Source organism: Gymnodraco acuticeps, unplaced genomic scaffold, assembly GCF_902827175.1.
Source record: "Gymnodraco acuticeps unplaced genomic scaffold, fGymAcu1.1, whole genome shotgun sequence".
Lineage (NCBI taxonomy): Eukaryota > Metazoa > Chordata > Actinopteri > Perciformes > Bathydraconidae > Gymnodraco > Gymnodraco acuticeps.
This window is the reverse complement of record NW_022991123.1, coordinates 2,178,561-2,196,891: the sequence shown is the minus strand read 5'-3', so window position 1 is coordinate 2,196,891 and position 18,331 is coordinate 2,178,561.

Below are 18,331 nucleotides of genomic sequence, written 5' to 3'. Positions count from 1 at the left end.
ATCCAGTAGGCTACCATTCCGAAATCCCCAGTAATATTAGACACTAATAATACAGTAAACTATTAACACTGTACATATTATTGTTTGCCCGTGGGATTAGGATGATCGGTAGTGAGACCCGTGCTGCATTTTCCTCCGGTCGGATGTGATATAAAAACAAAGCGATTATTTTTGTTGTTGTAAACTCACGTGGATTACATTTAGTGCATTCATTTCAATTCGCGAACATATGATACATTAAATGATCGTGAGGATGATGATTGAAAATCGTTTGTTTGAGCCTGGATGCATTTCCTGATCTAAAAACATAGCGATAGTTTTGTACTTACGCCAATGTGAATTAAACATTATTTGTTAAATAAAAACATGGTGATGTTTAGTAAATGATTACATGTCTCTTATTTAGCACAGAATATGATCCTATCCGTGACATATGGATCTTAACAAATATCCGCTATATCAGATACCTGTAGATCAGCTGTTTATTTCACATGAGTTCCAGTGTGGCAGCTTTTTAATCACGGCTCCCCCTGGTGGATCCATTGCAGCTGGTTTCGTTATAATTAAATGTATTTATCAAGGGGGCGTTTCAAGTCCTGCGGGGGTTTTTCCTTTTCAGCAGGGGCCCACCCCGTGCCGATCACGGACCCGCACGGGTAGGCGTCTGAAAAGCGCTACATCTGTATATACTGTAGGCCGGAGCCAGCCCATTTAGTGCTATAAAAACAAATAAAAGGAGTTTAAAAATCAATTCGGAAACCGAATTGGAAGCCAGTGCAGTGAGGCCACGCTTTTTGTAGACGTGCAGCTGTGTTCTGCACTAGCTGCAGGCGTTTAATTGACGCCTGGTCCATACCCAAGTACAGAGCGTTGCAGTAGTCCAACATCGAGGTAACAAAGGCGTTAATAACCCTTTCCAGGTCTTTAAAAGATAAAAAACGACTTGGTCTTGGCCAATAGTCATATTTAAAAAAAAAGCAGGTTTTGAACTACGCTGCTGACCTGCTTATCGATTTAAAAGCGCTAATTGAAGGTCACTCCCAAGGTTCGTAACCAGTGTTGGGGAAGTTTACTTTTAAAAAACTAGTGTTTGCTCGTTACTCGTTTACTTATTTTTACGTTACTCGTTACTTTTACGTTACTTTATGTTGCTCAACTTGGGCAGAACCCCATCTCTGTTCCAAAATGTGCAGGCTTACATAAAGTTCTACTATGGAGGACATAAACAGATATTTCTTTTGTGCTCTTTATTATAAAAAAAAATGCCACAGAGCACTTAACAAAACATTGGGCTATAGGCGTCAACACCACCACTAAACAATAATATCAAACATATCATATAAAAATCATAATCATTAAGGGTTACAGGCTAGCCCCAAAATAGGTGCAAAGCTAGTGCAAATCATATCAATAGGCTACTAAATGGAGAGGCGAAGTCACGCCCATCTACTTCCGGACCATGGGACCCCGGAAGCGAAAAATTTACATTGAATTCAATGGAGAGAGAACACGTATCTTTTGATCCCGTTTGAATTGTGCCACGAACTACACATATGATGTTTGTCAATCTTAAACAATCATTTCCATGTCAAAAAGTCACATTTGGTCGTAAAAAACTGCTGAAAATATAAGACTATGAAAAATACGCTACTACAAAGACTACAAATCCCAAATCCCATTCTGGGTCGCGTAAAGTGATGTCACAGGCATGCTCGGTGATTATAATAGACTCGTAATTAAAGCGAAGAAGAAGAAGATCTCATAACTGATTTATTCCCTCCATAATTATAGATCGCTAAAAATAAATTCACTTTTACAAGATGCCTGTGTGCTTTGTACCAGGTTGTAGTCATAAAAGTGATCATACCACTTGCTCCTTCTATCGATTCCTGTCTGATGAAAGGACCAGGAGTCGCTGGATCAGACATATCAGGTAATATCATAGGGTAATATACATGCTGTGCATGGAACATAGTCAAGTTAGCTACCTAGCTAAAAACTGATAAAAGTTTTAGCTGATAAAAACCTAGAGGACATTATTTAACTTCTGGATATCCTCCTCTTGCTGCCTTGATATTATTCCAACAGGATTTTCAAAGATGTTTTGCCTTGCATGGCCTCAGATCTACTTCATATAGTAAACAGAATCTCTTCACTCAGGTATTTTCCACAGGCCCTGAAAACTGCAGTCATTAAACCGCTCTTAAAAAAAGAATAATCTAGATGCTTTCAGTGAATGAACTAATTACAGGCCCATATTAAACCTCCCGATTTCTAGGTAAAATCATTGAAAAAGTTGTTTTTCAACAGTTGAGTAATTTCTTTGCATTTAAATAACTGTTTGATGTGTTCCAGTCAGGCTTGCGTCCAACCACCAAGCACTGAGACTGCTCTTGTAAAGGTCTTAAATGACATCCACTTAAACACAGACAGTGGCAGAAACTTCAGTGTTAGTATTATTAGATCTCAGTGCTGCGTTTGACACTGTTGACCACAGCATATTACTAGAACCGACTGGAGAACTGGGTGGGACTTTCGGAAACAGTTCTAATTGGTTTGAATCCTACTTAAAGGACAGAAACAACTTTGTTTCTATAGGTAAATACACATCTGAGTTGACAAATATGACATGTGGGGTTCCTCAAGGCTCCATCTTGGGGCCTCTTCTCTTTAACATCTACATGCTACCACTGGCTCAGATAATGAAGAACAACAAAATAAGTTACCATAGCTATGCAGATGACACACAAATGTACGTAACAATTTCACCAGGAGACTATGCTCCAATTCAAACACTGAGTAAGTGCATTGAACAAATCAATGACTGGATGTGTCAGAACTTTCTCCAATTAAACAAAGATAAAACTGAGGTAATGGTTTTTTGGAGCCAAGGCAGAACGTATAAAAGTTAGCGCTGAGCTTCAGTGTGCAATGTTCAAAAACAACAGATAAAGCCAGAAATCTAGGTGTAGTCATGGACTCTGACCTGAGTTTCAACAGTCACATTAAAACTGTTACTAAATCAGCCTACTATCACCTAAAGAATATATCTAGGATTAAAAGACTAATGTCACAGCAGGATTTGGAAAAACTTGTCCATGCTTTTATCTTCAGTAGACTCGACTACTGCAATGGTGTCTTCACAGGTCTCACTAAAAAATCTATTAGGAAGCTGCAGCTAATTCAGAACCGCTGCTGCTCGAGTCCTCACTAACACTAAGAAAGTGGATCACATCACTCCAGTTCTGAAGTCTTTACACTGGCTTCCTGTGTGTCAAAGAATAGATTTCAAAATACTGCTGCTGGTTTATAAAGCACTGAATGGTTTAGGCCCAAAATACATTTCTGACCTCCTGCTAAAGTATGAACCATCCAGATCTCTCAGGTCTTCAGGGACTGGTCAGCTTTCTGTCCCCAGAGTCAGAACTAAACATGGTAAAGCAGCGTTCAGTTATTATGCTCCAAATATCTGGAACAAACTCCCAGAAACCTGCAGGTCCGCTGCAACTCTTACTACTTTAAATCCAGGCTGAAGACTTTTCTTTTGTCGCTGCTTTTAATTGAACTATTCATATCTTAGACTGCACTGTAACTTTTATCCATGTACTTTTTCTTTTAATGTTTAATTGCACTGTAACTTTTATCCATGTATTTTTTCTTTTAATGTTTATTTTATTAGCTTTTCTTTTTAATGACTGATTTTAAATGCCATTTTCTTAATCTCTTTCATTTTTTGTAAAGCACTTTGAATTGCCTTGTGTTGGAAAGTGCTATATAAATAAACTTGCCTTGTCTTGCCTTGCCTAGCTAGTAGCGACGAGTAGCGAGCACGTTAGTTAGCATTACATTACTTAGCCTTGTCATTTTTAGTAGCCTTACCATGAAGTTATTATTTTATTACATGAAGTAAACCAAAATGTTAAACAGTAACCAAACATGATGGTAAGTATTTCGTGAAACATTTGAAGAGTAGCCTACTGCGCCCTCCACCGGGTGCTAAGGAAGCAGTTCAGGGAGAGTCGAAGGCAGGCATGGAGCTTTGCATGACATTCTTCTGGACGTGTTTCATTGTGATGACAATCTGTTTGTTGGAAAGACAGTCGTTGTGTGCTTATTGAGAGAAAATTGTTAGAAGAGATAATTATTCAAAGTGTTGTTACTTTAAAGTGTTGTTACTGACCTTTTTCTCTTTTATTTTATTTACCTCACCTGTAACTGCTGAGACGTTGAGGAACATGCACTGACCTGCTCTGGCAACCTGATTTCCACTGTACGTAATAGTATTTGGTCATGGTATATTATTTATATTCATCAAAGGCACAATGCACCCCCCAGAGACACACATTGTATTGAGTGTGATATTTTGCATAGGTTATGTGAAATCATCTTACATACTAGAAAACTGTAGGAGCGGCAACTTGTTTTGAAATTGAATTTTTAATATCCGATAATAAAGTTGATCTGTTTTCTTTATTCTTCTCTCTTCCCAACTCCATCCATCACCGTTCTCTGTTCCTGCAGGTCCTGCTTGCTAATCAATGCTCATATTTTCTTACACAATTACAAATAAAGTCATTGTATTGTATGACATGAAGTTGTGCTTCATTCGGAGTCAATAATAAATTCATTCTGCCTTCAACTGCGCAATGATTGTGGACTGCACCGACATCCATGTAGCTGCCCCCCAGTAAGATGAACCAAGCAAAGAGGGTCACCATCATGCCCAAGGACATCCAGCTGGCCCGCCGCATCCGCGGAGAGAGGGCTTAGACTGACCTGAGACCAGCACACCCAAACACAACGGCTCTTTTAAGAGCCACCTACAGTTTCAAAGAGTTGCAATCCTACGTTATTATAATGATTAAACTGGTTCATGTATCACTTAGTTTACTGAACCGTGATGAATGAAAGTGAAATGAGTGAGGTAGTGGTTTACTGAGGTTACAGACATTAATATATGAGTAACAGGTCAGTGTAAACACAAGCTTCTGTCAATTATGGATCATTCAAACTATTTATATAAAAATATGTAATAAAGTTCTAAAACAAGTATTCGGTATATTCCTTGATAGCTTTTGGAGAAGGTTGTTTTTAAGTTTACTATAAAATCTATCGTTTCAACTGTTTCACTTTATAAAAAAGGAACAGGTGAGTAGAGCATCATTGAGTTTCTTATTCTGTCAGTGAATTATCCAAATGAATATTTTTCATTATTTTAGTCAACCCTAAACAAATTGATTGTACCTTTTAATAATGACCTTACATGGTCGGCAAAGTTAAATTACCTTCAGAAAATCAAATCTGTTCTGAGAAAAAACTAATAAATGTTTAAAGATAGGAACTTGCCATCCCACTGAAAAACAGTCCGTAGAGATTTAAAGGCATAGTTGTAGTTCAATCCAACTTTCATTTGGATTCATTTGATAACAGTCAACTATTTTCATAAAGAATATATATATTTTTCAAAGTCAACTTTATTGTCAATCTTACTCAGTTTGAGAGATCAAAAAGACGTTTAAATAAAATTATACAATTTACAGATATGTATACAAATATATATATCCTATATACACCATCATGTATAATGATGGTGTATGATGTAGAAGGAAGTGTGGTAGATAACAAGTAAATATAGAGTTACATACAGATCCATGTTACAGCAAAAGATGGAATAACTCAGAAGCACGCAGTATAATAATAATTACATGCAACAATTAAATAACTGCTCAGCATCTCCACCACAATCCCAATCTGCTGTGTCCCGTTTTCCTCCCCTCTGCATAACACCCCATCACACATACGAAACACAACGCAGAGTCCGAGGGTGTTAAGAGTATGTTTATTGAAATGTCCTCCTCTCTACTGGCCAACACAGGGAGCATATGCTGGGTGTAGAATTGTTCCAGGAGGAGGAGATTTCCATGCCATTCAGGGTCTTTGGGGATGGGATGATGATCGCCTCCTTCGTGGTCCACACAACAAAGTAGCAGAGACTCCGGTCTGTGATATGCAGCTGCCCTTGGACCTGGTGCCAGTATGGGTGATTCTCCTTGAGAATATATGACCCACCCTCCTCACGGAGACAGAAGGATGGTAACTGGACTGCCTCCGCGATGGTCATGTTCCTCTGGCTGTGTGGACACTTCACCTCCAGCAGGGCAGATGGCTGCACAAGACCATCGTGGTGATGCTCCCAAAACACCCGACTCACTCATAAAGAGACCAGACTCGATTCTAACACTGTCACTTGATAGGCCTCCACAAAAGCCTTCACCTCTTCGGCCTCGTTTACAACCCCCCAGTTGACAGTTGGCGATGTCTCTGGCCAGTGGGTTTGTATGTCTCCTCTCGCTGTTGGTAAAGTTGAGACACCGGCTGGACTACTTTGGAAGTGCCAGGCTTCCTCCACTGGCACTCAACATCTGTGGAGCTGATCTGCCACATGGCAAATATTGCCAATGCTGCAGCGTGGCTGCATTTGTACATCTCCTGTGCACAATCACAGACAGCGCTCTGCATCGCGCCATCGTCTCCCATGCAGATCTGTAAAAATAAAGTAAGTACCATTTGTTAACATGCTATAATAGATTGAATGAGCAATAATACAAGGATGGTCCGGATCTGGGGGTGGGAGGGTTTATTTTTCCATAGTTTTGTCCTCTTGTCTGTTGTTATTGTTTGTTTTTTCTGTATTTTTTGTAATTTGTGTTGTATTGGTTGTGATTGTACATTGTATTTTTCTAACTGTGTATGAATACATTTTTGAAAAACATTTGATCAACAATAAAAAAGGATTTGGTCAGGATCTAGACTCAGTGTGTAGTTTATTAATTAATCAATGCTCTCTACATTAGGAAAACACATACCGGTGAACCAGAGGGAGTCACACACAGCTGTGCCTAGATAACCAAAATCCTTGAATCTACACACAGCAAATAAACTCAAATGACACAACGAGAAAAAGGAGATCACGCATACAGTATAGTCGATATAAAATTGGCCGCTTCAATCTGAAGAGCAACTAAAACAAAACACGGGAGTGTACCTTGTTCTTGTGAACACTAATGTTATCCACAGCATACACAGAGACCACGAAGTTCTTAAGGAGAAAACTAGTTGCTAAAACAAAACACGTTAGTGTACCTTGTTAGCTAATGTTAGCTAGCTGACATTAACGTTACACATTGCACTCATATTACTCACCGAAACCTTGTAAAGCCGGTCCCGCTGCTCTTACAGAACCGACTAACTCCCATTTCATATAGGTACATTTCTCAACGTGCCCAGACTTGTAGTAATTTTCACCTCGTAAAATACTTTTATTCTCATTCTGAAAGAATGTGGTGAAATGTGCTAACGTGACGGCCATCTTTATGTTGGTGACGCGTATTGTGCGAGACCAGAGACCTGTAGTTCACTGAGCGGTTTCACACGAAAACATTTGTAACTTCACAGTTTTACGACACATTTTTATTTGTTTTACTTGCAAAATGTTCTTTTAAATTGACAAACATCATATGTGTCATTCGTGGCACAATTCAAACGGGATCAAAAGATAACCTTTCTCTCTCCATTGACTTCAATGTATAATTTTCCGCTTCCGGGGTCCCATGGAGGCTTTCGGAAGGGGAGGGACTTCGCCTCTCTATAGGCTTGGACTCGAAATATCATAATTTCCCCGGGGATCTTGAGCTACTAGCTTCCTGCTAGCATGTTTTCCTTTCAAATGCTTGGTGAGGTTGGCAGAGTTAACGGCAGTGGACACAAGTTTCTGGCCATGGCACAACGTACACCTTACACTCACATTTCCCCCCTTAGTTTCAACAAGTTCAAAGTAATGGGAATACCTCCATCCCTCGAATGTTAGCGTTGGCTGCGGCCTGCTTCTCGCTTGCCATCACTGCTCTTCAGTCTCATGCCACCACCAGCGGGCCAGCCTCTATCACTTACAGTGTGGAATGAGAGCTCATGCCTAATGCGTAATGTTATAAATTAAAATCAATGTTTTATGGCATAATGTACCTTAAACATACCGTCAGTTAAATGCTATTTTATTCTGGAAAAAAGACCGGAAATTCTCATAACAAGCTTTATTCTGAAAATCCTTCATGAACGACATCCGGGACTACCGTCCATTAGTATCATTAAAGTGGTTATTGACGCCGTTAACATGTATTACATATAAAGTTATGAAAGAGATAAGGAGGGAGAAAAGGCAATGTGGAAGTAAGCAGATGAATGTAAAATGTCGAAAGTCCTCTGTTTAACGCGATATCGGACACGAACGAGGGGGGAAGTCCCCTACGGCACTACAGCTCACAGAGAGGAGGGGCGAACAGCCAGCAAGCGGGAAAGACGAAGGATTGTGGTCTCTCTGCGGCACGGGCCAGCAGCCGGGAGAGGAGAGAAAGCTGCAGCCTTTAACAATATCCTGTTTGTAACATTACCGGCGGCCATATTTTAATTAAAGTACATTTGAACCTTCTCAGAGACTCCATTTAGTCTCCTTTTAAGCTTCTCTCCTGGAACCGAGAAAAACGAATCACGGTTTACAGTAAGCACACAGCTGAGTAGGCAGTGTCACTGTCCCTCGTCCTTGGGAAAAGTAACGTTGCGGCGAATTGAAGAAGAAACTACTTACGTTAACCAAATTTTCCGTAGTAGCGCGTTACACCTACTTTTTTAACCCGGCAAAAGTAGTTACGTTACTGTAAAACGCGTTACAACCCACACTGTTTCGTAACAGAGGGAGGATATTATTTTTGAGGGAGCCCAGAATATCAACCTGGGAGGCTGGGAGGTTGGGGTCCAAAAAAGATAACCTCAGTCTTGCACTCATTGAGGTTGAGGAAATGTTGGTTCAGCCAGGATTTGACCTCTGCTAAGCAGTCCATCAATAGCTGTAATGGAGTTGACATTTGAATTGAGTGGCAGATAGATCTGTACATCGTCGCTGTAGCAGTGGAAGGGATGTGTGTTTTGTGAGAATTGAACCTAGGGGCTCTTTTTCTACTGTATGTACAGTAGAAAAAGGATGGGGCCCAGAATCGAGCCTTGGGGAACCCCACAGGTAAGAGGGGCTTGGCAGAGGAGAAGGCACCTAGGTGCACTGAGAAGCTACGGTCTGTCAGGTAGGACCCTGAACCATGCAAGGGCAGAGCCTGTGATGCAGCGGGACTGTTCGAGCCGCGACAACAGGATGCTAGGTCCACAGTGTCGAAGGCAGCTGTCAGGTCTAACAGCACCAGGACAGCTGGGCTACCTGAGTCGGCGGCTAGGAGCAGATCATTAACAACTCTTAAAAGGGGCTGTTTCAGTACTGTGCATGGGTTTGAAGCCAGACTGAAACTTTTCATGGAGGCCATGCATTAGATAAAAAAGGTAGCTGGGAGATGGGCCTAAAATTTGGCGAGAATGGAAGAGTCGAGATTTTTCTTTTTAAGTAGTGGCTTGAACCACGGCATGTTTGAAGGCAGCTGGGACACATCCTAGCTAAGAGAAGTGTTTATAAGTAATAAAATACTTGCTCCAACTGATTCGAAAACATCTCTGAGAAGGCGAGAGGGAATGCTGTCTGAGGTGCAATTTGTCGGCCGCAGGTGCATGACTACATCCGAGAGAGAAGAGGGGATACGAGCTCAAAGTGGTCGAGGATAGGAGCAGGGGCACAGAAAAGGAGCAGGATCTGGGGTGAGCACAACCCTGTCTCCTAAAAATTACATTCCCACAGAACTAAACTGCATTCTCAATTACGTTTAGCTAGAAACGTATTTCAAATACGTTTATTTTCTACATATCTTCTAGAAGCATATTTTCTCCCACGTTACGTATCTTAAATACATTTATTTTCTACATATCTTTGCCATTTATTGTATAATAATGATAATAGTCATTTATAAATATCATTTTAGAGCACACATTTGAAATCAGTAGGCGAGTAGTAAATAAAGTCACCGGAAACAGACATAGGCCTATAAGGGACAGTTTGAGGATACACATAAACCCACTGAAACAGATTACCCGAAGATCCTCAGCTTGAAGCTCGTTGATTGGATGTTTAGCCGCAATGCATGTTGGGATATGATGTTAATGCGATATGATATCCGGAAAGTCATCACATAAAACGCATTGTAATACACAGTTCGGCTGCATTAAAATATTACACATCTGCTGTAGTTCTTTATTTATAGAGGCCCTGATGAGAAGACTTCTGGACAAACAGGAGAACTGCCGCCAAAACTGAATATGTGACGTGGATCATCAATATATCAACAATTAAACAACACCTTGCATTTCTTTTCACAAAATACGTCTCCTTGCAGTATCAATACTAATTCGGCTGGCTTTTATATTTGATCCAATTGGTAGATAGGTTACATTTACACAGTGGCGGTTCTATAGACATTTTACATGGGGGGGCAAAGGGGGGGCAAGAGGTCATGCCAGGGTGGCATGGGAGGGCGGACAGTACGTGGTATTTTATACTGTATATAACCTTTTTATTGTTAATTCATGCCCTAACACAAGTGTTCTTAATGCACAAGAGAAACAAGGTGTTCAGACAAACAATCGGGTGCCCTTTGAGTCCCCCAAGCTTACTTCAATAATTTTAAATGAAAGGAAACTACAAAATGTATTTTAAAGCAATGAATTAATGGAACAGGTCTTTTTGCATTACAATGTAAAACTAAATATATATTTTGTTTTTAAAAGTTTTCTTAGTATTAGAATATAATATAATATATATAATAATATTTGCATGTCCTCACTAAGCATTATTACATATTATTTAATATCAAACCAATCAAAATGACCAATTATCCCAAAATGTTGCTGCTAATATAATCATATGCTTGTCAACTTTAACTGATCAAAAATAAATTCTGAAAAAATACTTGAATTATCTATGAAATTGCAATATTGTCCCTCAGTTTGTTTCAACCACCCGTCACGCCATACCATTTACCCTCCTATTAAAATAATGGATCAGTCCATGTGTGATCTGCATTGAGGGAATTACATCACAAAAGTGTCAGTTTCTTCTCTACCTATATTTCAGTTTTTGTATTTTCAGATTAAGATTGACAAGCTCAAACATTTCAATTTTAATGAAGTACACAAAGACATCACCCATCTCTTCAGAGAGCTACAGGTCACCTGTGCAGCAACACATTTCAATCAATATTTGTCAATACTAAGAGCTGCTAGATTGTGCTGCTGTAATGGAAACATGTAAGGAGAATAAGAACATACCATGTGGTCCAGCTGTGAGTTTCATCTGCCTCCTGATCCCTGCCTCTGGCCCTCTTTCTGATACTTCATCTTTATTCCTCACATACATTTCTTCTTCTTCACTAATGTCTTCATCTCCTCCTCCTGCTCTGACCCTCCTGGTCTCTTCATCTCCTCCTCTTCCTCCTGCTCTGACCCTCCTGGTCTCTTCAGTGAACTCTCTTTCCTTTTCCTCTTTCTGTTCGTCCTGATCACTTCTCATATGTCTTTGGTGTTGTTGTTTGAATCACTCCTATACTCTGGCCTGCAAGAGTCTACTTGTGAAAAGCACTGGTAGGCTACAAATGCTTGTATAACTTTACGCGTTAGGGCCATGTAGCCTAGCTAATATGTAGGCATATCATATAACATCAGAAAGTATGATCAAGCGGCACACAGGCAGCTGTGTTTGGATCCCAGTTTTTAAGCAGTAAAGGATGTATCTGGTTTCATTGATCTGGCCTCATGGCTTGTGATGTGTAGTTTACGTGATGTATATGTAGGCTACCGGGCGTAGTTTAGGGCAAAGTGATCGATCTCCCAGCTAACGCTGTCTGCGTAGTATTTTGTAACGTAAACGCCCCAAATAGCGCCCGTCTGTTAAACGCTATCGATTCAAACGGCAGCGTTTTAAGCTGCCCCCCCCCGTAGTTCCGCTCTGCTTTACACCATAACGGTGCACAGCTGATAGAAAGGACTTGTAGTTTTTAAAGATATTACTGATTTTCTTTGAATATAATAATGTAAATACTGAGTTGAGAATAGTCAGGGAATTTTGGGGTGATGGGAGACACTCTATGGAACACAATTTCAATAGCTTACCATTAAATGAAGGATATGGCTTTCTGTCTGTGATTGTTTTACAAATCAGATATTAATGTGTAGAAGTAAAGCATGATAATATATAGGCAATATCCTGTAAAATTATGTAAAAACATGAATAAAACTACACATCTTCAGATGTTATACATAGATAGTGTCCTACACTAATATACAAAAGTTATTATTAGTATGCTGTGTGTACCATGTGTGCACGGCCTAGTGTTAAAGCACGTATTGAATTATTTTTGTTGAATAGATGTTATTTTTGTTGATAATGTTATTTGATGAAAAACCATATTAAGAATACATACTTTCATAGGTGGAAAGTAGAAGGTCAATGATATAAATATAGAATATAAAAAGATACTGTAAGTGATCTCTACAATAAAACAGTTTAGTGCACGATGTACAAAGATATTAATATGAGGATGTGCAAAACAGACAAACTAATTAACCTTTATTAACACATTAAAGAATACTTTAGGTTAAGGTCTTCTTTCAAATAAGAAAAAGCGTTGGGGGTATCTATCTACAGATAAATATTAAGCCTGACAAAGTACTTAACGTCTAATGTATTGCTCTCCTGCAATGTTAACTATGTTGAAGCACTTATTTTAACTGATATTATACACATTAATTATATTCTTATGTATGTATTGTAGATAGAATAAGAAATGTGCAGAATTTGACAGTTTAATGGTGGAGGTACACACATATTGATAGATGTCTTGTAATGCACTGTTGAGGAACCTGTGACCCAAGTTTTTCATTCATTGCATAACTACACCGTAGTTGTGTATATGATATGTCAATAAACCTTTGAAAATCTTGAAAGGGATGTGCAAAATAGCAATTATATACAGTTTTTTATTAACTATTAGTAGAGAATAACGAGTAATTAATATACTTTATAGAGATCTGCAGATAAATGTTTAGTCTTCTCAAGCACCAACTATCAAATATCTCGCCTGATTCTTGGCACTTGACAATCACCTTTCCCTGAATTTTACTCAGGTGTAACTAAAGTCTGCTTTAAGGGTTGTATATATTTCACATCATTAATCAGAATCTGCAGAGTTACTAAAGTAAATGTAGTGGAGTAAAAATACTAGGTTAACCTCTGAATTGTAGTGGAGTAGAATATATATTAATGCTGCCCATTATGGATACAAGCGATTTTCACCCATGTAGTAATTACATGTTTTAAATGTGTACACACCAATGTGTTTCCTATCGCCTAAACCTCCAGGGGCTGTACACAGTTTAATACTGTCAACTTCTAATTTTTGGAAAAACGAAAACGGTCTTTTAAAACTACAATTCCCAGTAGAGACGTGCCATAGAGAACATGTTGCGAAACACAAAAGCCAGCATGTGTAGTTCTGGGGGGGGGCGTTTGAGTCCAGTTTTGAATAGTCTGCCGTGGTTTCGTTCCATTTCAAAGAGCTTGACGCTCGGCGTAACCTTGGCGCACTGCCACTCCAACATCCAATCCCAGAGCTTGAAGATTAATCACGGGGTTTGTCAACGGGACTGTAGTCCCAAACGATAGCTGGGGATTATGGGTAGTGTAGTGTCTTCGGCCACCCTAAACTGAAATGTTTTTCGGATATCATATCGCATTAACAACACCACATCTGGCGTCACAGAGATCTTCTGTTATTGTCCTTTCTTCTTAGAGGAAGTACAGAAACACGTAACTGGATTTGTTTTAATGTTTGAGGTGCAATAAACGACACAGCAGCTTTTTGGCATGTTAAAAACTATTATTTTCTGCCTCGCTCATGAGAGTAACAGCTGGCAAAATTACAGCCTCGCCTAGTATACTGATTTCAAATGTGTGCTCTAAAAGGATATTTATAAATGACTATTATCATTATTATAAGCAAGACAATAAATGGCAAAAATATGTAGAAAATAAACATATTTAAGATACGTTCATAACAAACGTAACGTGGGAGAAAATATGTTTCTAGAAGATATGTAGAAAATAAACGTATTTGAGATACGTTCATAACGAACGTAACGTGGGAGAAAATACGTTTCTTGCTAAACGTAATTGAGAATGCAGTTTCGTTCTGTGGGAACGTAATTTTTAGGAGACATGGTTGGGTAGCACTAGTGTGGGCTAGCCTAAGAGCAGATACTTTTTCAATAAAAAATGTAAGAAACTTATCACAGAGAGTAGTCGATGGCACAATTGGAGAAACATCACAGGGATTAATGATTGAGTTGAGGACATTAAAAAGAACCTGAGGTTTATGGCTGTTTTTGGAGATTAACAGAGAAATATGCTCCGTTTGGCTGCTTTGACTGCCGTCTGGTAGTCGGAAAGGCAAGCACGAAGGATTTATAAGGAGACATGGAGTTTATCCTTTTTCCATTTTCTCTCTGCAAACGCCTGCAAGCGCGTCTGAGAGCATGAGTACAGTCATTGAGCCACGGCTCTGAGATAACTTTGGTGCGTCTAAGCGTAAAATAAGCAACAGAATCCAGTATCAGGGTACATGTCGAGTCAAACATGGAGATAAGCTCATCAGCACTAAAAACACAGCTCACCTCTAATTTACAGATCGGAGAAGCATTAAAAACATCAGAGAACTGTGAGGCAGTCAAGGGGTTAATTGAACGCAGACAACGCGCAGGGGCACGTGATTCGACTCCTGCGGAAGGGATCGAAGTTGTAAACAGAACCGGTAAAATGGTCTGAGATACGCGTTGCTGCACAGATTTCATCCACAGATACAGACAGTCCAAACGATAATACTAAATCCAAAGTGTGTCCTTTTTCGTGTGTTGGGCCAGCCACGGACTGAACGAGACCAAAATAATCAAGGAGATTTAAAAAGTCCCTAACACAGAGGTTTGGACTCGCAACACCATGGACATTGAAGTCTCCGGAGATCAAAACACGATCATATTTCACCATGATCAGCGGAGGTAAGTCAGAAAAGTCATTTATGAAATCCTTTTTGCAGTTTGGCGGACGATACACGACTGCACAGAGTATAGGCGAGGCCGGGTTTCAGTTCAAAAAAGCTGCAGACTCAAAAGCTAGCATAGCCAGTGGCGTTCTTCTAGGTGTACAAAACTATGGGGGGGCAGAAAGAGGTCGGGGGAGAGAGAGAGAGAGAGAGAGGGGGTGGGGGACAGAGAGAGGAAGTAGAGAGAGAGGGGGGGACAGAGAGAGGGGGGGAGGAGAGAGAGAGTGGGGGAGGAGAGAGATAGGTGGGAGTGTCAAATTACATACTGAAGACCATAGGAGCAACACTGTGAGCGCATACATTTACGTACACAGCGTGGGGATGTCATAGTAATGCACCTTCATACATGGAGTAAAGGTCACCATCACAAAGTAATTCTTAACAATAACAACAACCGTAATGCTTTAGCATTAAAACACCATAGACTGTAAATATAAGGAAAACACAGACACTCATCATCGAGGTCACAACATCAATCGATCCAGCAGAGGCAAAACACAGAAGATCAACAAAATATATGACAGTAAATGAACTTACCAAAGCTGAAGGCTCACTTGAAAAGAAAAGCGGCACGGCGGTCCTTCCTCTGACAGAATGTGGTCTATCACTTTGGGGATGAAGTCCTGTAGTTGCTGGATCAACTGGCTTTCAATTGAAAGCATGGCCAATGCGTTAAGTCGCGGCTGTCCCATGGTGTTGCGAGTGAAAGTCTTTATCCTTTTGAGGGTGGAAAAGTTCCTCTCTGACTCGGATGTCGTCATCGGAGTTGTCACTATTATTTTGAACCAAAATAAAGCTCAGTCTCAGCAAACGTTTCCTCCAAGTTGTTCTCGTGAATGGATTTCAACAGAGACAGGGCAGTGTTTCCAGTGGTGAAGCTCACTGTGGCGGTAGAGCGTGGTCAGCTCAGACTTCAACTTCTCCTTGTTCCTCCCAACTCAGGCCACAGTTTCACGGCGCAGTCAAGCTCAGGTGTAGGAAATGACAGGACATGCTGTGGGAAGAATGAGCTGTCAACAAGCTTTGCAGCGATCAAATGGTCACTCTGTGAGAACCTCTGTTCCACCTGTGAGATGACTGTGTCACAAGCCTCCTTCATCACCGGCGCTGTGCTGCTGACTCGTCGGCCTGGCTCGTCTGTTCCATCATGAGCAGTGGCGGCCAATGCATCAGTTTTCTGCCTCATTTTCTGAACATTTTCCTTGAAACGGCAGAGCGCGCTGTTGATCCCAGGTGCATCGATGCTTCGTTTTTGCATAGTGTTGTATAGAACATCCACTTCTGGCATAAGCAACGAAAAAAAAACTCCAGGAGCTGCATAAAATGCTCGGTCCCGCAGTTTCTTTGACAGGCCGTATGCCTCACTTATGGTGACCGCATCCCATCCTGGTTGTGCGCGTATATGCTTCATACACTGAAGTGTGCTCTCGGGTCTCCCAAACCGCGTTCACAGTTCTGCTTTTAAAGTTCCATCTCACAGCCGGTGGCCGTGGGATGCGTCTCTGTGTTGCCTCTGCAGGAGCTGCAACACGTTTTGGAGCAACCGGAGAAAAAAAGTGGAAAAAGCAGTTAGATCTGCAAAAAAACACCTTCAGGATGCTCATATCCTCGCTGAACACAGTTGCTGCAGGGTCAGGTTCAGTTGGGTGGGCGTAGCAGTGAACAAACTGAGCGTTTGGGGTACGTCTCCTTCATCACCGTCTGTACCCCCGCGCACGTTACCGGCTCATGACGGCCGCCCCGTCATAGGTCTGAGCGATTAGCTTTTTCTTCTTTCACAGCTTCAGGGGTTCCAGAACACCTTGATGCTGTTAGAGAGACCTACACCAGTTTTTGTCCTTTACTTCCACAAACTCCAAAACAAACGCTCTGTAACTGGTGAGGTCAGGCATAATGTATCGCAGCACAATCACCATTTGTGATTTACAGGAGACATCGGTTGTCTCGTCGGCCTGAACGGCAACAAATGATGTGTTGTCCACTTGCTTGGCGATTTCCCCTCCCTGTACACATCATACATGCAGTCCAAGAGTTCATTCTGTATGGTGCTTGATGTCCCTTTGAAAACAAGCTGAGCTTCGTAGTGCCGTTGAAGCCTGGAATCGCCCTCACACATTGTCTCGAAAATTGACCTGAATATCCCTGGATTCAGAGAGTCCGCCGACTCGTTGTGGCCCCGCAGTGCTGTCTCACATTTTCCCACACAGTTTAATACAGGTGATGATCCGACCAAGCACGTACCTGTTTTCTTCCACCTTCCTATTATGAGAATCAATGCCGCGTCTGTAGGCACTGTCAATCTGAGCTGCAACATTCACCCTTCCAAGTAATCCCAATTTTACGGCATTTTCCAAATGACTGTTGCTGCTCTTATGCTTCATTGTCCTCTCCGAAAGATGCTTTAAAGGTCCTTGTAACCTGTCCCTCGACCAAGTACCTTGATCTTCACCAAAAAGAAGGCAAGGAAAGCAAAAGAGGGAATTCTTCTGGATGCTCGCCGTTAGCCATTTCTTTTTAGCAAACCACTCAGCGTTAAACCCACGTTTAACTTTGCCCGCAGTCTGGAGCATTTGGAAATCCGGTGGATGGTGGGCACCGAGGCGCTTTACCTCCAGTTTCTCTCCGAGACTAAGTGTCTCAAATGTGTGCTCCAGTAAATGGTCAACTTCATTCATTTTCTTTCAGTTTTTACTTCTTTTAATCGCTGGTGATGCTAGCTATATGCTGCTCTCTCGTCTCCTCTTCAAACTACACGTGACGTTTCGCAGCACTGCACACGTGAGTACTTACAGCCAATCAATTCTGAATGATGTGAGATGACGTATGGTGGGGATGGGAGCACTATGCCCCTACGGTCATTATTTTTTTGCCACACACATTAAATAGAAAAATACTCTGAGCATGCGCAGTGTAGTTTTACAATCACCGTTCACTTAGACTGTGAGAGGGAGGGGCAGGATCGGGTTTTGTCCCACATGGCTCTAAACAGCTCAAAACGGCACTCTAAACACTAATTAGAAGAACACAGACTAAAACAGAATGTACAGACGAATCAGATTATTAAACATGACCTTAAAATATATTTTATATGTTTTTTATTTATTTTTTAGTATTTTTTTGTAATCATTATTTGTAATACTTTCTTCTGACACTAGGTGGGGCTGTGCCTGCCCCTAATGACCCGCCGCCACTGAGCATAGCTAGTAACAGGGTGAAGCAATCGGCATTGCAGGCTAGCTCTAAACACTAATCCA